The 8069-nt window shown below is 44.7% G+C and overlaps 1 protein-coding gene across 2 annotated transcripts in view; it reads left to right on the top strand.

Annotated features, from left to right (window-relative positions):
- Positions 1 to 7104: 7104 nt before the first annotated feature.
- The window catches only part of Tecta (tectorin alpha), a 70624-nt gene continuing 69659 nt past the window's right edge, over positions 7105 to 8069 (top strand). For both annotated transcript variants that reach the window (XM_021172356.1, XM_021172355.1), the window contains exon 1: positions 7105 to 7368. The gene's annotated coding sequence lies outside the window, so the exon portion shown is untranslated. The remainder of the gene's footprint in view (positions 7369 to 8069) is intronic.

Here is an 8069-nt window from a genome sequence, read left to right as displayed (position 1 = left end):
GGTGTTCAGGACCTTGCATCCTGCAAGCCTTCCTTCCATCAGTTATTCTGGCTCAAGCCTCTGGGCAAGAAAAGCATGCTTTCATGCATTGGACAGACTCTTTATCACTGTGCCAAGTACCTGAGGGAAGGAAGCAGTTTCATGTGTTCCAATCTCGGATTACCCGGATCGAGGGATTAGATCCATAGCTTTGGGCCATAGGGTAAGGCAGAACAGCATGGTGCCAGGGACATGCTGCAGAGGGTGCTTGCTTCATGAAAGCTGGAAAGCAAAAAGTTAAAGTAACAAAGGACCAGATGTACTCTTTAGTGACATGCCCTCAAGTGACTTATTTCCTCCTACCTGGCTCTCCTCCACAGCTCTGTCACTTCCCAAGACTTTTAAAAACATGTTAAACCCGTGGAGCATTAGTCAACGTCAGAGCCTTCAGAAACCAGCTGCCTCTCCAAAGAATTAGCTCTGAACACCGTTAGCATCTGGACCAAGCCTTGAATACACAAACCCTTTGGAGGACACTTCGTATCTCAACTATAAATATTTTAACTAGGGTTTTATCTCTGCTCACTCTTCCATGATAAGAGTGGTTCTGTTTCAATCATTTTGCTACAAAGAGGTCAGTAACTGTCCCTGAGTGGCATGTCAAGGGACTCAGCTGTGCTCTGTCCTCCACAGATTGGACATTTGAAGCTCAGAGGCACTAGAAGAGTCTTGCTGAATGGGAGTTCATACACTTGGTCCCCTCTACCCCAACCCCATTTCTGTGGCCACCTTATAAATGTACCCATTGTATCAATACTGACAACCCCTGCTTCATGACAGCCGGTTGAGTGGTTCTGCCTACTGTGTCCCTCTCCTGTAGCAGATGCTCTTGTGAATGTTTACACATGACATAAAGATCTTCACACTATGTGTTTACGCCCTGCTGTCTGCTCACACGTCTCCACTCCAGGCATCCTTGTCCCTGATTTTCCAACTTTTTAAGCCACTGCCCAGCTGGCAATGTGGTTCAGCACCGCCTCTGAGTTTATACATGCTGTCTGCTCAAAACACTTCTCCTTCAATACAAAGTACATGACACAATGTATTATCCAAAGCTCCACACACTGGGAAGATGCCTCCTCCTCATTGCTAATATTACCAACATTCTCATGAAAGTTTTCAAAAGTACCACACAAGACATACATATGAGGCTATCACATAGCTACCATCTATCTGCTACACACACACACACACATACACACACACCACCTACACCAACTTTATATATACCTTCATCTACATGGCCAGATCTGGGGCAGGGGTCTTGCTGCCACTGTGGCTGGTGACAGAGCCTGAGCTACCTAGTTAGGCAGCTTGTTCATGATTCTTCTCAGTGTATCATTTCCACCCTATGATAGATTTCTGGGGTCTGCCTGCCTGTGGACCTTGGGTCTAATGGGCTCAGATCATAAAAGAAAGGAACAAATGGCCATTTGTCTCTTGGGCAAATGTCCCACCAGAGACCCCAGTCACATGCCAGGAACTGATTTTGAAGAGACAGATCTCTTTGTTGCCAGAGGCGTAACCTTGCTACAGAACACCAGGGGCCTGTACTGTAGTTGAACCACTGGGTTTTGCTCTGATCTACCCATTTCATCTCTTTCCACTACTAACATCTTCAACATCAAATGGTCAGATAGACCTATGGCCCAAGTGGCAAAGCTGTTTGCATTGTAGCCTGTAGCTGCTACAGAATTTGTTTCCATTCTCAGCCCAGCTCCATGCTGGCTAAGTTCCATGGTTAGAGCAATTTTCCTGGGTCTAGAATGTGTAGCTTTCAGATCCCAAAGACAAGGAAAGAAACAAAGAAAGAAGTGTCTTTCATGGCTATAAAGTAAATATGTTGCCTTTCTCTTTGAAGGAGATGTTCTTGGCTACCAGGTTTGGAAAGTTTTATTAAAACAGTATCCTTGAGTCTAAAGGATTTATCTTCCATTTTCTAGAGCATATGGTACCAAGACATCTAACCTGCTGCCACCCAAGGCTCCCCGTGCTCAGGACACTGAAGTCTGTTACTATGTACTGAACCAGTGTGATATACTGGGAGATCCAGATGGTACAGAACACTTTGCATTATATTATGAAAGAAGGTGGGTGTCTTAGTCCATTGTCTGTTGTTATAACAGAATGCCAGAGACCAATTAGTTAAGTTGTAAGAAAAGAGGTTTTCTGGCTTGGTGATTCACCAAGTCCAGGAGCATAATGGTGGCACTGCTCAGCTTCTTGCAGACTCATGCTATTCCAGGCGTGTCAAAAAGAGGAAAGGCCATTATGGAAAAGAGCTTGGACAAAGAAAGCTGAAACTACAGCAACCCAGCAACCCACTCTCACTGTGGCCTTGTCCTACCAGGCTTGTAACTTGCCCTCACAGGACAGTAAGTTGATTTGCCCCCAAACACTTCTCCGCTCAAACGCTTCTGAAAGCCCAACCTTCAACACTTCTGTGTTGAGAAACAAGGCTTCAACACAGGCTTTAGTGCCACCAAATCATACTCCAACTGAAGTGGTAGGAGACTTCCCACGGCCCTGGGTTAGAGCCGTGAACGTGTGTTGCAGTTTGTTCCATATGAAGGAAGGCATTGCTGACCTTCATTCCAGTGTTTCCCTCACACACATGAAGTTGGCTCTGAAAAAGACAGCATATTGGCAAGGCAACTGTGACTCACAGTCGTCCCGAGCATCCATCTCGAGTGAAGATAAGGCAGTTGTACGTTAAGGTTGTACGGTAAGATGTGTTAAGGTGACTTGTATATTAATGTGACATTAAATGTAACCAGCTGATCCCCCCCTTCCATCCAGGGTGCATCCTCTTGTGTACTCACTATCTAGTCTGGAATGTCTCACAAGCTTCCCACTTACCTTCATGACTAGGAAAAATGTCATCTAGATGGGTCTGCAGATGCCTGGAAGCCAACCTTTGCCAGGACATTATTTTTCTCCCCTCGGTTCCTCATTCCACATTCTTCGGCTATTGATGTTGACTTAAACCCCTTGCCCAAAAGTCCTTAACATGTCCGGGAAGCCCCTTTCCCGAGTGTACAGTCTCTTTATGAGGCTGAGCTGAGGGGCCTGTTCAAATATATATTTGTCACAGTGTCGCACAGTCCTTCCTTTAGGGCATCTCTTACTTTTTCAGCCTCCCAATTTGAGATTTGAAAACTGGCTTGTGTCTAGAAGTGGAACAGAGATTGTGACTAGTTCCTTTATGAGACTGGGCCTTGAACCTTGAGTCTCAAGCATGCTGGGTAAGCACCCTACCACTGGGCTGCTTCTGCAGCCCCACTTTCTCTTTTGATTTTGAGAAGGTATCTTATTAGGTTGCCCAGGCTGACTCTGAGCTCACTTAGAAGCCCAGAAAGGCCTTGAACTTGAGATTCTCCTGTTGCAGTCCCTCCAGTAATTGGGATGACATGCCCGAGCCACCGAACTCAGTAAGATATCACAACTGACTAGGGAACCTGCTCTCAGTCATGGTTTAATTCTTCTGCTTTGCAGGATGCACACAGTGCACATACCCCTGGTGGCTGTCTGGCCTCTCTCTGCCCACCGTGCTTTGTTAACCATCCCCAGTGTTCTCTATGCATCAAACCCCCCTGACGATTACTCTAGATCTCTTCTCTGACATCATGAAAATTCTAACCTCTGCTTCCCTCCAAGCTCCGGGTCCTGATCACGGGGCCTCTGCTGTTTCAGACAACTCCATGCGACCAAGGGGCTGGATTCTGTGATCAGTGCCTGGTTCGATCTGGCCGACAGAGGGGAACCACACTGAGCTTCCCAGTGCTGTGTAGCTTCCTTCATGAAGGTAGGGCTTACTGGCATTCGGAGCCTTTGGGTGCCTTTGCCTGCCATCTGCCACAGTGATTTTGACCCTTCAGTCTTACTGGATCTGGTCCACCACTTTCTCCAGACTTCTAGTAAATGTCTGAGGACTGTGTTTGAGCCTTCCCTGGGGTCCTTTGACCCAGTGTTAAAGCCATTATCTCTAAAGTCAATGAATCTCCCTGATTCTGTGCCAGATCTCAGCCTCCTTGGCTGAGCACCCTCAGAATAGAGTCCCTTAGGTTCTCCCCTGTCATCTCAAGCCAAGGTGCTAGCTCCATTGGGAGCACAGACCTTCACAACTCTGACTAAGTTAGACTACAACTCGAGCCTGAGTCTCGGCCTTGCAATCAGGAGATGAGGCAAGGAGCAGCTTTTAAGCCAGGTAATCTGCTGTCTTGTGGGGGAAATTGCTTTCTATTATGTTTGTACACAGGAAAGGACTTTTAGCTGCTAGTGAAGTAGAGTGGGTTGGATCTGAGGGCCAGAAGTTTTGAGAAATCAAGGCAAGTGAACATCTTTGGGGGCATCTCTCCATTACACATGTATCTCCCAACTTAGTAATGAGGCCGCTTTCCAAAAAACGTATTGCTGGATGTCATAGAGGTCTTAGACAAATTACGACCACTACAACCTAACTTGGTGATTGTAATCTCTTGCAGCCACTGTTGTCCATGTGATTTGCTATGGACAGAAATAGTGTCATGTGGTACATGACTGTGTATATAAAGATATATATATCTATATATACACATATATATAGATAGATATATATATACACACACATATATATATTATGTGCACACACAGGATATACATAAATATGTGTTATAATGAATCATACAATATGCATATGTGTATACATGTGTAAATTATATAGTTAATATATTTATGTATATATATGTATAGATAGATAGATAGATAGATAGATAGATAGATAGATAGATAGATAGATAATGTTTCCCTGTGTAGGCACTGATGTTATGTAGTAAAGCTGCTTGATCAAGCTCCTACAGAATCTTGTTAATGGCAGGAGTCCCTGGAGCAAAACCTTTCCAACAGGACATCTTAGACCATGTCATAGTCACGCCAACCAACCATTTCTTTCACAAAAAGGGCACAGAAAACCTAGGACACAAACCAGAAATATTCAGTACATAACACCTGTTCTACTTGCTTTGGGGGAAGTTCATTTTTGTTTGTTTCTTCCCCTGGTGTCTTTTCTGTCAACGGAGAAGCAGCATCAATCTATGCCATGTCCCTAAAGCATGGATATCTTGGATAACTGGCACTAGCCACTCCAACTTCATCATCCATCTCCCATCTAAATCCTGGCAGGAACCTCTACGGACCTCACACTTTCAACCAAATGAGTCTTGCCATGAATAGAAGCTTTTGTTATCCACCCATCTGTGACCACTGAGTGTGCAACCAGAGCACGCCCCCGCCGACCAGCTTCCAGCCCAGCCAGCCAGCAGTCAGCCCAGCCTCTTCCCAAGCACCTGGTGCTCACCGGCCCACTGAAGTCCTTCTTATTCATTTATGCTGCCATCTTGTGAATTTGGTTCTGTCCAGATGGTCGCCATGCCAGTAGCAGTCCTACCTCAAGGAGGATAAAGAATTTAATATGGGTCAAAAGGGCCTGAGGTAGAGACATCCTTGAATGTACGGGAGTAGGAAACTAAAGCAGCTAACACGGACCGCCAGCAGGGCTTGTAAGACCCTGTTTTGCCTCTGGACGATTAGGTCTGATGAGATCGCACTAAAGGTTTAATCAGGACCAGTCAAGGGCTTCTCTAGGTGAGTCTTGGACTTGGATTTAATTCTATTTTACACGGACACCAAAACCCTATGTCTTCTGTTACAGAAATATGTGCCTTTTGGAAGAAAGGATTCATTCGGCGTCTGTAAGTGGGCCTATGGGGAGAATTCACGTTACCAGCGAAAGAATGAACACATTGTGTGATGCCTACACAGTTATCACAGGGCTTTGGCTGAAGATGGGGAAATGTATGGCAAAGACCAGGTTCTCCCAACACTCTTGGCCTTTAACACAGCATATACAAAGCTGGGTTGTTTTGATTCAGTTTTATTTCTGGTCCAGGCAACACATCAGTGTCTGGCCAGAGAAAGATCTGGACAGATTTAAAATTCCCATCGATTTGATTTACAAAAGGACCTTTCCTGCTGCATCCAAATTATTTCTTCTTGTTCTTTTTATGAATGCCACTTGGAGTATTTTAATTTCTGTGGTACTTTCACAGTCTTCTGTATGTTTAAATTTTTCTTAGAGATGTTTGTACATGAGGAGTGTGTCTCCATCACTCCTTCCCTCCCTCCTTCCCTCAAACGTCCCCTTCCAGACTCATGAGCTCTTCTTTAATTATTATTCGTAGATAGACACACATACGTGTGTGTGTGTGTGTGTGTGTGTGTGTGTGTGTGTGTATACAACTCACTGAGTCCATTTAATGTTGCTTGTATGTGCATTTGTCCAGGGCTAATTGCTTGGGATTGGATTTAGCTTACTGGAATCCTGCAAGCATCAAGCTGAACACAGTTTTCCTTTGTTTGAACAAAGTTCTTCCTGGACACTTTGAGCAAGAGAGGCCTGTCCCCCCTCCCAATGAAGACCCTCAGGGGCAAGAGTGGAGGTGTTACAGACATAATTTTTCTTTCCCCACTTTGTTCTGCCTGGGAAATGCCACTGCTCATCTGTCTAAGAGTCATAGAGAAGAAGGAATGAAACCTTGACACATTTGGGAAAGTTTCTTTAAATACTTTATACATGTCTGTAGGGGACAAACAGAGTAAAGCTTGTATGTGAACAATAGGAGAGGAGGGAACGAGAGAAAGATAGATTTGAAAAAAGGAAAGAGACATAAAGAGAAAAGAGAGGGGGAGAGAGAAAGAGAGAGAGAGAGAGAGAGAGAGAGAGAGAGAGAGAGAGAGAGAGAGAGAGAGAGAGAGAAACTGACTTCATTTAAATGTGCCGGGAGCCCCCTTTGTTGGGTTTCTCCCATGCTGGAGGATGCTAATTCTGTAATGCTAGACAGTTGCCTTCTTTTGGGTACAAAGACAGAAAGGGAGGGTTTCTTTTGTGTTTTTCAGAGCAAAGTGATTCTGATCAGAGAGAACCAAGGTTTCAGCTCCAAGTACCTGACATTTCCATCTGAACCCACTTTTTTTTTCTCTTTTTAAAGGAGGGGGGAGGTCTAGTTTTTCAGGAAAAGAGCCTCTCCACGCAATCCTGAAACTGATCTTCAGATTTACCTTTCCTTAATCAATAGAGAGCAACTTGATTGCAACTTAACACTCCCCCGACTCTAGTGCAGGACTAACTGAATTTTTGGTTTTAAGAGTATGGGATTCGGACGTGATTTCAGGGATCAGAAATAATTGGCAGCCACGCGAGGAGAACTGACGTGAATTCTTATCTAATTTTCCGGGCTTACCAAGATTTGACTTAATACTTTTCACTCAATTCCTCCAGTCTCCACAGAACAGGTTAGTGGCGTTTTTCATAAATACAACTGTCTAAATGAATCGTCCTCCCTGCTGCTCTCTGCCCTGCTCCCCCAAAGGCTTGAAGCTCGTACGGCCCCTGCCTCCCCTAGAGCTGTGTATGATACCTGCTGAAGCCCTCTGTCCTTTGCAACAAAGCTGGCTAGCGTTTACTTTGTGCTTGAGACTTCAATGTGCATGCCTGCCAACTGAAGATTTGCCACAAGACTCTCACAGTATGGAGTCATTGCTTTTGCCTAAAAGTTGGGCTGAGCAATTCTGATAACCTCAAATGATAAGAGAAGGTGTTTATCTTTAAGAATGCTGTGAGGCGCAGGTTTCCTGGTCGGCATGTTGGTCCTCAGGCCAGTGCATGGTGAACTTGGATCTTGCATGTGTGCTTGTATCTCAGCTTTCTGGAGTAGTGTAGACCATCCACGCTCCTAACAGGGGGTAATGCCACCCGCTCAGCTGATTGTAAATTAACATGCAAATGAGTTTGGTTTTGTGCTGTTCTTTCTTTTAATTAACTTCCCAGAACTAACGAGAGTTGCTTGAGTGTGGGGCTCTATTTCTGTTGTATTTCCAAGGAGCTACTCTGGTGTGCTGCTTTTTCTTTCTTTCTTTCTTTCTTTCTTTCTTTCTTTCTTTCTTTCTTTCTTTCTTTCTTTCTTTCTTTCTTCCTTCCTTCCTTCCTTCCTTCC

Source organism: Mus caroli, chromosome 9 (assembly GCF_900094665.2).
Source record: "Mus caroli chromosome 9, CAROLI_EIJ_v1.1, whole genome shotgun sequence".
In the NCBI taxonomy this organism is placed as follows: Eukaryota; Metazoa; Chordata; class Mammalia; order Rodentia; family Muridae; genus Mus; species Mus caroli.
The sequence above is the reverse complement of the archived record's forward strand: the minus strand, read 5'-3'. Positions and strand labels throughout refer to the sequence as shown.